This window comes from Pogona vitticeps, chromosome 2 (genome assembly GCF_051106095.1).
Source record: "Pogona vitticeps strain Pit_001003342236 chromosome 2, PviZW2.1, whole genome shotgun sequence".
NCBI lineage: Eukaryota > Metazoa > Chordata > Lepidosauria > Squamata > Agamidae > Pogona > Pogona vitticeps.
In genome coordinates, this window is record NC_135784.1 from 91,761,449 (window position 1) to 91,778,659 (window position 17,211).

At 42.4% G+C, this 17,211-nt stretch overlaps 2 long non-coding RNA genes across 2 annotated transcripts in view; one reads left to right on the plus strand and one right to left on the minus strand.

Annotated features, from left to right (window-relative positions):
- Positions 1-2,790, minus strand: part of LOC140704130 (uncharacterized) — an 18,073-nt gene extending 15,283 nt beyond the window's left edge. Inside the window, exon 1 of the long non-coding RNA XR_012083253.2 lies at positions 843-2,790. This is a non-coding gene — a long non-coding RNA (uncharacterized LOC140704130). The remainder of the gene's footprint in view (positions 1-842) is intronic.
- LOC140704129 (uncharacterized) overlaps positions 1-16,869 on the plus strand; it is a 23,537-nt gene extending 6,668 nt beyond the window's left edge. Inside the window, exons 2-3 of the long non-coding RNA XR_012083252.2 lie at positions 7,649-7,754; positions 9,087-16,869. This is a non-coding gene — a long non-coding RNA (uncharacterized LOC140704129). The remainder of the gene's footprint in view (positions 1-7,648; positions 7,755-9,086) is intronic.
- Positions 16,870-17,211: the final 342 nt, after the last annotated feature.

Here is a 17,211-nt window from a genome sequence, read left to right on the forward strand (position 1 = left end):
AATCCTAGTAAGGAATGTATCAGTACAACAAAGGTACAAAATAACACAACCCTCCTGGCTATGAGGAAATGTTTCTCAGTTAGCCAGGAAAATGTCTCAGTCTTGACCCTGAGTCGTGTGACCAGGAAACACCCCCCCTCGACATAAGTGATGGATAACTATATAGTGGTGCCTTGACTTACAAATTTAATTGGTTCAGGAAGATGGTTGTAAGTTGAAATGCTCGTAAATCGAAGCACCATTTCCCATTGAAATGCAATTAATCTGTTCCAGCCAAAGGAAAAAAATCACACACACACACGAAATCACTTCAAGACCCATCGGAAACATGATTAATCCCTTCCGGCTGAAGGGGAGAGGGGGGAAAGACAAGCAAGCAGAGCATGCAAGACAGATGGAAATGAAGAAAAAGCAAAGCAAAAAGCAAACAAAGCATGCAAGGCAGACCGGGAATGGGGGAAAAGCATACCAAAAAGCAAACAAAGCATGCAAGACAGATCGGAAATGGGGAAAAAGCAGTGCAAATAGCAAACGAAGCATGTAAGACAGATTGGAAATGGGGAAAGAGCAGTGCAAAAAGCAAGCAAAGCATGCAAGACAGACTGGAAATGGGGAAAGAGCAAAGCACCAACAAACAACCCCCCAAGACCCATCGGAAATGGGGGGGGAACACTCCAAAAAGCAACCAACCCCCCCAAGACCCATCGGAAGTGGGGGGAAACCCCAAAAACAAACAAACCCACCAAGACCCATCACAGCACAGAAACATAACCCACCCAGTCCAAAACCACGCTGCAAAAACACCCAGAGCAGTTTTGAAAAAGCAGAAAACAGCACCTTACCTTACCAGGCAGCCTTCTCTGATCACACACTCTCTAACTGCTGGGACGAAAGAGCTACAAAGAAGCAGCCTCTTCGCCACCTACAGTTAGGAATTTGAATTTCCTGCCTTTTTCCCCAGCCTTTTTATGTTGGTAAGTGGAAGCTCCGGTCGCAAGTAGAAGCAAAATTTTGCGGCTGGAGCTAGTCGTAACTCTAAATGGTTGTTAAGTAGGGACTTTCGTAAGTCGAGGCACCACTGTATAATGTTTCTCTCATGTGACCAGGGCCTCACAAATGATTACTCCAGAGAAAAAACTTTATCACAGAGGAGGGATGTTCAAAAGGGAGCTTGCACCACTATTGCCTAGCATGTGTAGCTTTGTCCAAAACTGGGTCACAGAAGTGCATGGGAGTTGGATACAGTCTTGTAATTGAAATGAGTGCTGGTTTGTCCTCTGGAGGAAATTAGGGCTGAAACAAGAAAGCTCACTTTGCGTCATCAGAATCAATTTGCTTGCAAACCAAGAAGAATGTTTTAATGAGGGCTCATGCCACTGAAATTAGCTAATCTTAATGGGCATGCTGCAAATGTTCAACTCTTGTTCTCTTCTGTTTGAAGCTGGCCAACACGGCCAAGTTTCCAGGCACTAATGTCCGTATTAATAGCAGTGGAAGCTGCACAATGATCCAGCACAAAAGCTAATTGACCTGCAGATCACTGTGAGAACAAAAGAGTATATAATTTAATCTCTGGAGCTGCTCAGCACAACTAGAGTGTACTCAGAATGCCCTCACATTCTTCCATGACCACCATTTATCACAATCGCTACTTACAATAATTGAAAACTTTAAAATAGGAAGACAGTAGTGAGATGTTTCTAAATGGGGCTGAGACTCTGCCCCCACAGTCATGGCACACGATGTCCAATCCTATCCTCAGTTCTGGCTGCTGGGACATCTCTTTCATCCGCAGTAGGTGGAGAAGCAGAGAGGGCACAGTCTTGAGCACTTTGCCTACCTGCCGTTTTCTCTTTGGAACCTCCCCCTCCTTCCAGCTGCTGTTTCATAGGATTCCTTGTAAACTCTAGGAACGAATGAGCATTTCTTTCAGTTCTTTTTCGATAAGAATGTACTGTTATGCTCCCGTTTGTTCTTATTCTGCATGGAGAGAAGTTGAAACTCTAGAAAAAAAGAGAGAGTTAATTTATTTAAAGTTTCTTTATTTAAATATTTATTAATGCTAATTTTTTTCATGTAAAAAGAATTATATTTATTTAAAATATTTTTATTCTGCCTTTCTCCTTAAAAAAGGAGCTAAGGCAGCTTTCATCGGTAACAGGCCACATTTAAACGCTAAAAACAGTAAGTACACAAATATTTAAAAGAACCAAACAAATACCACACTAAAACAGTAAACGAAATTAACACCAATGACACATTCAGAGAAATTCTTTTAAAAAACCCTTCTCAGGCAGCTAGTCGCTCAGGAAAAGCCTGTGTGAAGAGAAAGGTCTTTCTCTGCTTGTGGAAGGACGGCAGAGACGGGGACCGTCTGGCTTCTTGTGGGAGGGAGCTCCAATGTCTGGGAGCAGTGACAGAGAAGGCCCTCTCCTGTGTCCCTATCAATGTACCTCTGAAGGTGATGGGACTGGGAGGCAGGTCTTGCCTGATGATCTTAACATCAGCAGCAGGTTCATAAAGGGAGATACACTACCTGAGATAGCTTGGACTCAAGTCATTTAGGGCTCTATAGGTTAGAACTAGCGCTTTGAATTGTGCCTGGAAATGGACCAGCAGCCAGTGGAGCTGCTGTAACATCGTGTTTATGTGATCCCTGGAATGAGCCCTAGTTAACACTTTGGCTGCAAGATTTTGGAAGTTGTGTCATGCATTCATTGAACTGACTTCTAGGCCCCATGCACTTTCTATTTTGTTTGCTGAGGAATTGGATGGGTTTCAATAAATGAATGTTTCTGTTGCTGTCATTTATTTATTTATTTATTTATTTACAATATTTTTTAGCCGCGCCATTGCCAGTGGCTTCTGGGCGGCGTACAACATTAAAACCTAAAACATTAAAAACATTTTAAGAAACAGTATAAAATACCATATATTAAAATATTTCTTAAAACAATTAAAACATTAAAAGTAATTAATTAAAATGCTGGGTGAACAGAAAGGTCTTTGCCTGGCGCCGAAAGGCCAAGAGTGTCGGAGCCAGGCGGATCTCTCTAGGGAGGGTGTTCCAAAGTTGGGGGGCAACAACCGAGAAGGCCCTATTCCGACATGCCATCCCCTTCACCTCTTTCAGGGATGGCACCTTCAGAAGGGCCTCCTGGCCTGATCTTAGAGGACGGGCAGGCACATATGGAAGAAGGCGGTCCTTTAGGTAACCAGGTCCTAAGCCGTTTAGGGCTTTATATGTCAAAGTAAGCACTTTGAATTGGGCCCGAGCAGCAACCGGCAGCCAGTGTAAATTTTTCAGAACCGGCGTGATATGAGTCCGTGCGGCGGCACCACTTACCAGCCGCGCAGCCCGGTTCTGTGCCAGTTGCAGTCGTCGGACCATCTTCAAAGGCTGCCCCACGTATAGCGCATTGCAGTAATCCAGTCTGGTTGTTACCAGTGCATGAGTGAGTGCTGCCAGGCTCTGCTCATCCAGGTAAGGGCGAAGTTGATATATTCTCCGCAGCTGTAAGAAGGCACCCCTGGACACCGAGTCCACCTGGGCTTCCAAGGTCAGACTGGGGTCAAGGAGCACCCCCAAGCTGCGGACCCTATCCTTTAGGGGGAGTGTGATCCCGTCTAAGGTAGGGAGATGGCCCTTTAACCTATCTGGCGGGGCACCTACCAGCAGCACTTCAGACTTGTCTGGATTTAGCCTCAGTTTATTGACCCTCATCCAGACCATTGTCGAGTCCAGGCACGAGTTCAGAACGGTGACTGCCACACCTGGATTGGTAGAAAATGAGAGGTAGAGCTGGGTGTCGTCAGCATATTGCTGACTCCTCAGCCCAAACCTCCTAACGACCTCCCCCAGCGGTTTCATGTAGATATTGAACAGCATGGGGGACAGTATAGAGCCCTGAGGAACCCCATGACGCAACCGCCATGGGTCAGAGCTACTGTCCCCCAGCACCACCTTCTGGACTCGATCAGCCAGGTAGGAACGGAACCACTGTAAAACAGTGCCTCCAATTCCCATCCCAGCCAGTCTGTCCAGAAGGACACCATGGTCGATGGTGTCGAAAGCCGCTGAGAGGTCCAGGAGAATCAACAGGGATGCATTACCCCTGTCTTTCTCCCGGCAAAGGTCGTCATACAGGGCGACCAAGGCAGTTTCCGTCCCATAACCCGGCCTGAAACCCGATTGAAATGGATCTAGATAATCCGTTTCATCCAGGAGAGCCTGGAGCTGCTCAGCCACCACACGTTCCAACACCTTGCCCAGAAAAGGGAGGTTTGCTATTGGACGATAGTTGTTCACTAGACCTGGATCCAGATTAGGTTTTTTTAGGAGCGGGCGAATCACTGCCTCCTTTAATGGGGCAGGAACCACTCCCTCTCTTAACGAGGAGTTGATGACCTCCAGGATCCAGGTGCAAACTCCCCTGGCAGATTTCTTTATTAGCCATGATGGGCAAGGGTCGAGTTGTGTAGTGGTGGCACGAACCGATCCAAGCACCCTGTCCACATCCTCAGGTCGCAACAACTGAAACTCATCCAATAAATTATGACATAAGTCCGGAGCACTGGACACAACCATGGCTCTGTCATTGTTGGATTGGAGTGTATAAATTTTATGGGACTAGGTAAAAGCTGAAACAGAACAGAATGAAATGGTCTGGAACAGTTACTTGTACATAAAAAAGGTATGCCCGAACTAGTGGGATGTGATGGATATAAATCAGAACTCTTTCATTAGCACTTCAAGATCTCAGAGAGAACAGAATGACCCAGAACAGTGTGCCTTCAAGTAGGACAGCTCAACAGAATTCAACTGTCCCGTTGGATTAGAGGGATCTGATGTAAGAAGCTACAGAGCGTCCCCAGGAACAGTACTCCAGAGCCAAAAATCAATATTATGCAAGACAGCCTGGAACAGCAATGTCTGAATAGGACAGCATACCAAAATTTACCCGTCATATTAAACTAGAGGGTCTAGTTTTGATGGAACAAGCATCAAAATGTCCCCAAGAACAGCATTTTGGCACCTGTTTAGGGAGAAAAACAATATTGCCCTAAGCAGCATTGTCCTGAGCAGGACAATGAAATTCACCCGTTCCATCAGAACAGAGGAGCCTGAAGCGGCAAGCCCCCAAAAAAATAAAATAAAAAAATATTAAAAATCCAAGACCAACATTTCAGAGCCCATTCCAGAGAGAAAATGGATATTGTGCAAAATAGCCTGGAGTTATAACTTTCATGAAGGACGGCCAACAAAATTCAGCCACCCCATTGGACTAGATGAGGCTGATGCAACAAGCCATAAAACATTCAAAATAATAACATTCCAATACCTTTCCAGAAAGAAAATTGATACTGTGCAAAGCATCCTGTAACTACAAGTTCCGAGTGTGACAGTCCTACAAAATCCGCCCATTCTGGAGAAGAAAACCTATAGGACAAGAGTCCAGAGAGCAAGAGAGCGAGAGCACAATTAGTCTTTTTGTCTTCTTTATATTTTATTCTGCTTTTAGTTTTTCTGGATATGGTTTACCGTAATTGCCCAGATCAGAAGGTCGGGAACATGCGACATTTGTTTGGTAGGCTTGCCACTCTCTTTCAGCAGTCTCCCTCTCTTCAGCTAAATCTCAGAACAGGAATCAGAACAGCTAAATTAAAAAGAAGAACCAAAGCAGCTATTGGTTGGTTAGAGAAGGTCTACGTGATGGTAAAGTTCTTGGATGAGGATGGATTTTCATTCCTCACCTACTAGAAGAGATCCTCACAGAGAGTGTCCAATGTATCAATAGGCTCTGAGACAGGTGTCAAAGCAGCCATTTTCGTGGCCATGCAATTTCTGTCCTTCTGGTGGGCCTACTTTTACTTGGGATTGGTGGTCTTTCACTCCTGCTTCCTCTTGTCAAGGGGTGAAATAAAGGAGGTCTATAAAAGAAACTGAAAAACTCCCTGCTCAAGGTGACAGCTCTGGCCTGGACAAAGGCAGGAAACCAGACTGCTGGAATAGAGTGGGGAGTCTACACAAAACAAAACACTTCTTCCAACATTGCTTGTCTCCTGATCTGGGTAGTGATTGGGATAATTCAGTTTGTGGATTCTTCTTCTGTGCCACCCAGACAATATGGTTTTGAGGGGCTTTTTCCTCCCAATGGTTTTGCATGAATTCTGTCTACTCTGAAGGGGTAGGTGAATTTTGTTGAGTTGTCCTGCTTGAAAGTTGTTCTTCCAGGCTGTTTTGTGGAATATATGGTCTGTTCGTATGCTTCCTTTGTCCAGGACATCTACTTGAATGTGGTTCCCATGGAAGTATTAGGACTCGTTGCATCACTCCCTTTCGTCACAAGTGTCATGAATTTGTTTGCTTATCATACTTGTAAGTTGCCATTCTGGGCTATTTTGAGGTGAATTAGTTCCCTCTAGCTCAACAGTCAGTTCCTTCTGGTTTATAAGAACAGAGGACAAGACATTTTGGAGAACTCTCATTCATAGTATTGCCATAAATCGAAAGTGACCTGATAGCACATAACAACAGCAGTCTAAGAGAACAAGTGCATTTTGTTTTGTTGTCCCACTCAGTAATTGTTGTTTTGGGCTGGTTTGTGCAATGCTGATTTTCTACCCAGAGCAGCTATTGGAATGTAGCTTCTTGGGTTGTTTTGAGGTATGTTACATCAGTGCCCTCTAGTCTACTTGGAAGTCACTATTTTGGGTTGTTTTGCACAGTATCAGCTTTTCTGTCTGGAATGGACACTGGAATGTTGTTCCAGGGCATGCTTTGTGGCTGGTAGCATCAGTCACATAACAAAATAAAAGGAACTGGTATATCCACAGAAGTCCAGATTATAAATGAGAGATGACGTCTCAGGATGTAGAAAATAGAATCGAGTTCTTTATTCTGTATTCTTTAAATGGGTCGTAAAAAACCTCTGGCTCAACATGTTTCGGCGAAGTCTTCTTCAGGAGTACGCTTCTTTATACTCTCTGCTACCCTGTTTGGTCTATACCAGCTCCAAAATTAATTGACAGTGTTTGAACTCTAGTCACATGGCTGTTGTGAATTTGGTTGTTTAATCCTACTTGGAAATTGCGGTCCCAGGCCATTTTGTTCTATTCCATGTGCTTTTTGAGGCATTAAAGGGTTAATGCAAGAGTACTATTTGACGGGTTTGATATTTAAAATATTTTTTCTGGCCTGAAATTACACCTTGAGCAAAAAGCTGAGGAAATCTGTGGTGATTCCTGACATATCAAATAGCACCAACCCCACTGTGGTTCTTTTCTGCTCTAGTTTTAATACATTATATTTCAGGCAGTGCAGCTCTTCCCCTATTTGACTTGCCTACCTCTTTCCCTGAATTCTACATGGAGAGAGACATGTTCTAAATGCACACTGTGGAGGATTTTCTGTTTTAAAGAACAGGGATAAATGCTATAAATGTTCTATGTGGGGAAAAAGGAAGTCCCCAGAGAGTTGCAGCTAGTGCATAGTTCTCATGATACCTCAGAGTTCGTTCATGGCTAAGAAGACGCAACTTTGGATACCTGAACCCAGCTGCACAAAAACTTTGATAACTTTATAAAGAAAAAGAACCCTATAATTTCTCCATCAATTGATCACCTGCAGTGTGTTCTTTATCAACAGCCCTTTTGACTGAGTGAAGGTCTCTTCTGAAATTTGAATTCAAAATGTAAGGATGGATGGGAAAGGAGGAGGAGGAGGAGGAAGAGAAAGGCACACTACCAGAGAAGTAAGTTTCTTTTAAAGAAGCCATGAACATTTGTGCCTTCTCGTAATCCAGCCAGAAACACGATTAAAACAAAGTTGTGTGTTATTAGCAGGTTCATGCCTGTTTGCAGCTAAACCTTCAGTAAATATATTTTCTCTGGCGTACCACAAACATGTAGTTCCATCCCTAACGTATGTCTATCACATCCTGATAGTTTGGGCATCAGTTTTTATTAACGAGTGCCTGTTCTGGCTTGTGCTGTTCCTTTCTGGCTTTTACCTATTTCCAAATTTTATAGCTGTGTCTGCTGTGTTTTAACAGTGATTCCTCTGTTTTCTGATTATTTTGTTGTTCCTGATTATTGCTTTGAGGTCCACAACCCACAGGCCAGATAAAAGTATTTTAAATTATTAATTCAAAGCAACTTGGTGAGGAAAATAGATGTTTGAAATGAAATGACATTTGGATTATATTTACAGCTGTCCGAACGAGTCATGCTTTGCCTTACTATTAACAAAATAGCTTTCTCACTATTATATGGGCTTGTGCAGTCACTCTTATGAGATTCTTATGAGATTCCTATAGGGCAATAATTTATCCAGAGAACCTTCAGCTCCTTTTCTCAGAAATATATAATAATATTTTATTTATTTTAAAAAATGTGAATGTGAAACTTGATCTATATTGTTTGGGGGTTGGAAATTATAATAAAATATTATTATAATTTATAATATTATATATTATAATATTATAAAATATTATTATAATTTCCAACCCCCAAACTATATAGATCAAGTTTCACATTGGCATGAAGCTTTATACAGAACAACTGAGAGAGAGGAAAAAGAGATAATTTAAATAAACAATAACTATTTACAGTATTTCCAGGAGAGCTACTATAATACTGCTAATAGTGGCAGCTAGGCCATGCATTTTGTCAGGAAAATGGCCAGATAGTGTCACTGATGTGTAATGAATGTCTCTTCCTGGGAATTATTCTTTAGGAAATGCCTTAGAAATTAAATCCCACAGGCCAAAATCCTGTTGGGGAAAACCATGACTATAAGGGCATTCACGTGAATGGTTTCCCCGTTTGCTGCCTACCATGTTGCCAGGTGTGTGACTAGGCATGCTGTCATTTGTGCTAACCATGGGTGAGGGGGAGCATGACAGATGGCCTGCAAATGAGGTAGATAAGCTTGTGCAATCACTCTTATGAGATCCCTATAGGGCAATAGGATTCTAGACATAAAGACTAGGGCTCTTAGCTTTGCTAATGGATCTGGTATTTGTAGAAATGCCCACGTTGCTTACCTCTACCTTTTTCCTTTTTCTTCTCTTTTGTATTACTAGTGATGAAAATGATAATGCAGCCATATGTCTTCAGCGATCTCTCTTCAAGAATAACCCAAGCCTGAGCAGGTCCTGCCTCACAAACTCCTTGTTGCAATGGGAAGTATGGATAGTGTAACAATATTATTTGCTAGAAAATTGTGGATGCAGGAAATATTTCTAAAGGCCAGGTTAACATGGCTCCTTCTAAACTGATGAACAGTGGAATACAAGGTATATTTACTCAGAAGTTCTGTAGGGCTTACTTCCTAATAAAGCTGCTTTGAAGCACAGTTTTTTATTTTTATTTTTCAGAGGTTGTGGGCAATGTAGATGCCATCATTTGATCTGCATAGGTGGGTGGGGTGAAAGCAATATACTTTATAATTTGGAACTGAGCAATTTATACCTCATGAGCTACATACTGCTTCCAAGGCCTTTTTAAATTTTTTAATTTTTTTTAATTTTTATTTTTTGATGGCCCAGATCTCTCTGAGGCCTCCAAATCATGACACTGATATTAGTCAGTAAAATGGGGAAAAGACATTAAAAGGAGCATCTGCTAGTTGCTTCAGATGATCTCTGTGGCTTGGAAACAAGAGAAGGCATTGTAGTTGGGGGTGGGGGAAGCATGGTGAGTTCTATACAGGAGGGGAGAATTGACACCTACACCTGTTCAGGCTGTCTATTCCTCTGGAGAATTATGTAACTTTTCTCCAAACCTCTATTCCTACAGTTTCTTTAGCTGACCGAGTCTCTCTGCAAAGTACGATAGGTTTGGTGTAATTTCTTTTTCAAGGAAAAAATCCTAGTTTTTATGAATGCTGTGTAGAATGATGCCCCTTCATATACCACACACTGCTTCTCTTCTCCAATCCCAGTGGATTGATCACACAAGCTCAAAAGAGCAGCAAACAGGTAGTGCAAACAGGTCTTCCCTCCCATGGTCTCCAGAGGTTTGCTTTCAAAACATCTGCAATTACCTGCTGTGTCAGGAAAGAAGAGGGCTCCCTTCCTTCAGACCCTTTCTGACTCTTCTGCATTCTACCAGCTGTATGCACAGCCTGGGGGCATGGGTGGAGAAGAACGTCAATGCTGGCCTGAAGTGAAACGTTCCAGAGAAGGTGACAACATGAGGAGGAATGCCCCTGCAAAAGCAAACAACAAGCAGTTCACTTCTCTGAAGTGACCATGTTTCTTTCTGGCATTTGCACTATTGTTGTCTCTTTGGGTCAACTATAGCTGGCGTGATCACAGCAGCTAGACTTATTCCCTATTCTCATATAAAGCAGATACCTGGGGTGGGGGGACTCCCCACCAGAATGCTACATGCTGCTGCCTTACGGTATAAAATACTCTACAGCTAAGGAGTGATTCCTGTTATTACAAGAGTAACTGTTACAGTTACACTTAGGGTGTGGTCAGATGGCAAGGGAAATGTGTGCTGGATCACACCCAAAAGGGTCACTTTGTTGGGAGTGATCTCCTTTAAAGTGACCCTTCTGTCCCTCAGGGAATTGCCCCAGCTTGCTCCACCCCAAAAGGTCCAGCTTGGGCATGGGCTGGAGTTGGGCAAGAGCACCATTGCACACACATCATGTGATTGCTGGGAAATGGCTCACCCTGGACTGTGCCACAAGTGGTTTGAAAGGTGAACTAGATTCCCGTGTGATTACATCCTTACTCTGCAATGTATGTTGGTGCTCATGAAGGGGGGAGTCATGAAGCTCCTGTCATAATAAAACTTACTCATTGAAAAAAGGAACTAATGATAAGTAACTCATTATTTGTAATGGTAGGTTTGATATTAAACATGCACATGAAGGTGAATGTGGGAAAAGCCTTGGTGGCTCACCCTGTAGGTCCATCTAGCCGTAACCAGGCATCCTGTTTCTCATAGTGGTGAACCAAATGCCCCAGAGAAGCTCACCGGCAGCACCTTCCTTTGTGTGATGGTTCCCCATCAACATATACTCAGAGGCAACCTGAAAAGTGCATGCTTGAAGAGAGATAAAGATACAGTATGTTACGAGGCTAGCTGTACGCTCCTCCTCTCTTAGACTCGTTCCCACTCTTAGCCACCTGGATGTCTCTTCCTCACCTGATTTCGAAATGGGAATGAGTCAGGCTGGAGCAACATTGTCCATAATAGCTGTTTGGAGAGAGATAAGATCCAGGCTTGAGTTTTACATCAAAAGGGTACCCTCTTTCATGACAAAGTCTCACCCAGTATCATCTGCTTTAAGCACAAGTAGCATCTGTGCTGTTGGGGGGGGGATTCTGGGAGTTGTAATCTAAGCAGGCAATGTTTTCCAGCTCTGGTTACATCCCATCATTTGCAAGGGTCCACCATCTCTTAGCCTTAGAATTCCACCCCAGGCCTCTAACCAGCTAGACAGCAAGCCAGCTAATGGCTCCCACCTTAGGGAACCACAAGAAGTAGGTGTCAAGAGGCAAGCTCAGGGCAGCATCAAGGTGTACAGAAGGGCTGGTGTTAAAACCACCAGGGGTGAGGAGCATCCTGTTCCCCACAAGAGCCTAAGGATGACTAAGCAAGCTCAGTAGCTACAGAATATAAGTACTGTCGTGAGGCTCACCTTGCTTAAACCATGGCTGATCATGGCTGAAAGACCAGGATACAGCAAGCTTGTATGTAGTTCAGTTTCATTTCTGTGTTGTAGCCAGGAGGGCTATGAAAATAGACAGTGCCTTCCAGGAGCTTTGCACAGCTGTCCACTGCTAATATCACATGTCTGTAGTAGGGTTTTCATTCCCCAACAGAAATCCCCTACACTTGTCAGGCTTCAGCAGAGGTCAGTTTAATTAAATTGCTTCCTCTCAAGCCAAATGATACATTCAGTAGCATATGGAAGCCGTGTGTCCCAGTGATGTGTTTGCAGACTTGAATTTATAAATGAAGTACCTGTTGTCCTTCTCCTCAAGAAAATAAAGAAATAAGACATTTACAGAAAATAATACTTAAATAAGTGATTCCTGCCTTTGATACCAAATTTTATTTTTACAGTCCTAACCATCATGGGGTTAAAATGACACGTGCACATCAAGGGGCCTCATTATAGCACCCCACTTGTATATTTCTGTCATGTTCCTGCCTGTCCCTTGGTTGTTAAGTCTCAACTAAAACAATCTTCCTTTCTATTCTGTACCACCTCCCCAAACTGTCTCTCAACTCCAAATTCCAAAACTTAGACTCTCCAATCTCCCTCTAATCTCCAGCTTTCAATCTAGCTCTCTCCTCCCCCTGCAGAGACTCTTGTGACTTGGCCTCTCCAGCACTCTCATTGGTCCATGCAGATAATATATTCATATTCATGACCTGGGTGGACACCACAATTTCCAACCACAATACACAAACAAGTAAGTTTATAGAGACCACGGCTCATTGTGTGTGTGTTTCTCTCTGTGTGTAAGGATTCTTGGTAGGGTTTTTTTCTTTTTAAGAAAATCTGTCGGTCAGATTACTGATGAGAAAGGGTGGGGGTGGGGTCCTGTTTCACATATAAGGAGAACACAGTAATAAAATAAAACCGCAGTCTAAAAATAAAAGAAACAAAAAGCTATGATTTTAAAAGCAACGTATCATTTTCTCCACATCACCAATTGCTGAAAGCTCTCCAAGTCCTTTTCTTGCAAAATGCTAGGGAACAAAATAATTGCATAATTAGTAATAATTTCACACATCATGGGACTGTTTTTTAAAAAAATCCCAGGGCAAGTACAAGATGTTTCGCTTCTCTCTCTTCAACTGCCTGTACTGTGCTACAATATAAAAAGACAGAAAAGAAAATCTAGTCACATTCATTTTTCTATTGCAAAAAAAACACCAAAATTTCTTCCCTATATATAGGCAGCCCATGATCCCAGCATGGAAGACCCCTCATCCCAAAATCCAGCAGGAGAGATTCCTAACCCTGCTTTAGACCACAAAACACCTCACTTTATGTGTTTTCCTGACAACACTGCATTGTTTTGCCTTTCTAAGAAACCTAATCCAAAAAAAAACCCCTACTCAATTTGTTTTACGAACCCAGTTGTGTTTTTGATATCTGTTTTTCCAAGAGCACCTCCCCATGCCATGTTCTGAACAGCTTTTGATTTGTAACTGCAGCTTGCAATATTGCAGTTGTATGTTGCTATTCTGAAACCTACCTGAGTTTATGCAAAGGCCATCCATGTCCATGTTTCCTTGTGAAGTCCACAAGGAAGTTAATGATAGTACCTCTGAGAATTAATGATAGTCCATTTGATTCTGGGAGTTAATGACAGGAAGTCATTAATTTGTAGGGTCACTATAACTTAGAGACACTCTCTCTTGCAGTCATACTTCACTTGTTTAGATGGACACCTAAGAGACTCTGAAAGTGTAATGTGTGAAGAGATCCCCAGATCAGCCCTTTGATTTGCCTACTCCGTTCTATTTGCCTACTCTGTTCAGTGGAATGGAGTAGACAAATATGCTTAAAACAGATTGATTGAAAGCAACAGGACTTAAGGTAAAAATAGGCAATTCCTTTATAGACCCTAAAAAAAATTACCACACAACATACTGAGCTTTCGTGGATTTTGAAAACTTGGTTTATTGTGTAATTTTTTTTGTGGTCTATAAAGGCACTTGGACTTAATTTAGTTTGGACCACATGGCTGCCCTTTACTTCAAAGACGTAAGGTAGGTGTGCCTGACTTAAATCCCACTAATTCCAATAACTTAGATCTAATGATGTTATTGCACTAAAACAATACATACTTGTGATAGTGGCTCTATATTTTTAGAACTAGTGAAAGGGTATCCAGTGCAATTCTGTGCAAGCAGGTATGAACTTGTGCCAGAGTTTACACGCATGCTTACTTAATCAAACCAATGCAATTGTAGTAGTGGGCATTGTCACAGAGTGCTGTCCTCTGAAGATGCCGGCCACAGAGACTGGCGAAACGTTAGGAAGAACAACCTTCAGAACACGCCCAAAGAGCCCGAAAAACCCACAACAACCATTTTCACTCTGCTTGCATAATATAGTAAATGTAGGCCAATGGGTCTACTGTAAGTGTGATAAAAATCTGAATTCAAACTGGTAGTCGAAGGCTTACATTGTTTCTGGAATCAGACCAATAATTAGGAAGCTTCATTCCTAAGTCATTACTGTCATTTTCTTTGAAGGCAGAATTACGAATCAGACATGCTACCATGGAAAATGATGCCAGACATTGTAGATCTATAAAATGGATACCTTCAAATTCAAACAACCCATATGTTTTAACAAATGTAAACACTGTCTCAATGGCTGGGGCACTTGGAGATGTGAATCTTCAAGCCATGTAGCAGTTCTAAAGACTTGCCGCTGTGGGTACTTTGTTGCAGACTATAGAGGCAGTCTGCATAGTTTAAATATGGAGATAGAACATAGGCTGGAGCAGCACAATGGATTTCTACTGTGTGAACCCATAGACTACAGATGCACATCTCACCCCAACACTGGCTGAGTAGGGGATCAATGTGGCTATACAGCATATGTACTATTTCCAACATGGGAGTTTGTCTGGAAAAGGGACCCAGACCTTTCAGAGACGCTTCCCACATTACATTGCTAAACTACGACACATTGGATGTGCACCTTTGTCCATATATGCTGATTCTGAAAATGTCAGTGTCCCAGCTTAGCTAGCAGTTTTAATTACAATCATCAGGCAGTTCTGGCCACCTATGGAGGCATTACGGGAATCATGCAATATTACTTATGTTGATGCCCAAGCTAATTCCTGTCTGAGAAGGACTCTGCAGAAGCAGTAGAACATCTGTAAGGGACTCAACACATAGATTAATGGGAATGGATGAAGTACCTCCATATCAGCACTAGGTATGAGTGATATCATATAAATGAGATCACTAGTACCAGTTTAAAGGTCTGCTAGTGGTTCCTCTCAGGCAACACATGTGTGCATTTGTGAAAGTTTATGGGAGTATGTTCTGAGAAAATAAATTTCTGTGCAGGAACATTTACAAATATGGCAACCAGAAGGAGGCTCCAGATATTACCATGGCCATGAATTTGCAAGCCCTCTTTTGCCACTACTTCTATCATCCTCCCCCCTCCCTTCTTATTTATTTGATTTATATATCACCCATCTAACCAATTGCTTCTCTGGGTAGTGCACCACAAAAATATGCAACATAAATTATATAGTTAATATAAACACTAGGTAAAGGTAAAGGTTCCCCTTGACATTTAGTCCAGTTGTGTACGACTCTAGGGCGCAGTGCTCATCCCTGTTTCCAAGCCACAGAGCCAGCATTTTGTCCGAAGACAGTTTCCATGGTCACGTGGCCAGCGTGACTAGACACGGAATGCCGTTACTTTCCTACTGAAGTGGTACCTGTTTATCTACTTACATTTTACATGCTTTCAAACTGCTAGGTTGGCAGGAGATAAACACTAGACAATACCATAAACAGAAAGAAAATATCACATCGTTCTTACCATTAAAATAACCACAATATTAGCAAAGAAAAGATAGAATTGCTCCACAATGCCTCTGATTAGCAGTTCTAGGAGGTCTATGTGTGGAAGCACCTCAATTCAGAACCATTTCTGCATGATGTTCATTTTCATGGGATTATAGCTCTTGGTTCAGTTTCAACCAGAATGTGGAAAGAATTAAATGCGTAGATGCTATGATCATAACTCATAATCAGGGAAGCAGGTAGGCAGCAGTCACATAGATTTTACATTATGTAAATCTAATTGAGGCAACAAGATGATTTTCTTTCTGTTCTTTTATTTAAATCCATTGTGGTTGATGGAGTGCAGTGTCAGTCTTTTTCTTTGATTTTTCTTTGTCTCTTGTGCGGAAGATGTAATATACTTTGATTGTTTAGCTCTTATTTACCAGAAGGGGGAGTGGGTGGACTGCAGAGTATGAAGAACACCATTTTTCCTCTCTATTGAAACCAAAGTACTTGTACTGTCAGCTCTGAGCTGAGAACACAAAAGCAGGCATGATTGAGTTGAAGGAAGAACGGCGTGTGTGCCTGCGTGGGGGGCAAGCAGAGAGAAAGAGAAATGCTATATTTTGCTACCCACTTGGTGGGGAAGGGGGGAGAAGGGGTGCCAGGCTGCCTATAAACTTGATTTATACAAAACTTCAAACTTTTGCTAAGACACTCACTTGATCAATAAGAGCTACAAAATAGTTGGCATTTGCTTCGGGTCATTTTAAGCAGATCTTGAGGCACAACTATGAGGCATTCTGGAGAAGAGTTATTATGTTATCGCTGCTGCCGCCGCCGCTGCCCACCCACTTCTTTTTGAAGAACCATTCTCTGCCTCTTCCCATTGCTGTTGCTTGTGGTGTTTCTTGTGAGAAGGACACACTGCTCCGAGCTGAGTTCCAGCAGATGCCTGCCTTCTGTCCTCTTCTCTGTGTTAATTCATGTTTTCAGGAACCCGGGCCTCTTTAAGAACAGTAGCCATTGCCACACAACTAGATTTAGGGATGGCCTCAGTCCTTTTATGTGAATGTCCAAGTAGGCAAAGGGCATGCAGGTGCAAATAATGATGAGAGATAAGCATAGCACCATGTTTGTCACTATATGGTACATAACAAGAAAGCCACCCAGGGCTTTTTTTTTTTTTTTTTTTTTTTTTTTTTTGCTTTTTTCTTTCAGGCTGTGGAGCTCTTTGCCAAGAGTGGCTGAGCTGTCTTGCCATCCTCTGGCAAGGGAAGACCTATTGGGAAATGCTGGTGGTGGTTTGGCATGAGAGAAGCTATTTCCTTCACCAATGAAAAACTCATTCATTGAAAGCATTTCCTTTATCTGGCTGAGAAAAGATGGGCAGAAGTAGATCAGGACCGTGCAGATACACAAATCACAATGCGCCAATTGGAAAGAAGCGATATCGAGAAGCTGCGAGTTTACCATTGCTCAGGGCCTTCAGTGTGAGAGAGGGTAGGCTGATCTTGGGACAACATCAACGGTGCTTCCTTACTTCTTCCATTGAAATAATGGCCAGAATCCTATCGGTTCTTTACACTGGCTCACGTGTAAGGGCACAAATTACAGTAGCACATTGGTGGTAGTTAATGAGTCACTCCTTGCATTTTTTATCATTCCCCACTTTGTATGACTGAT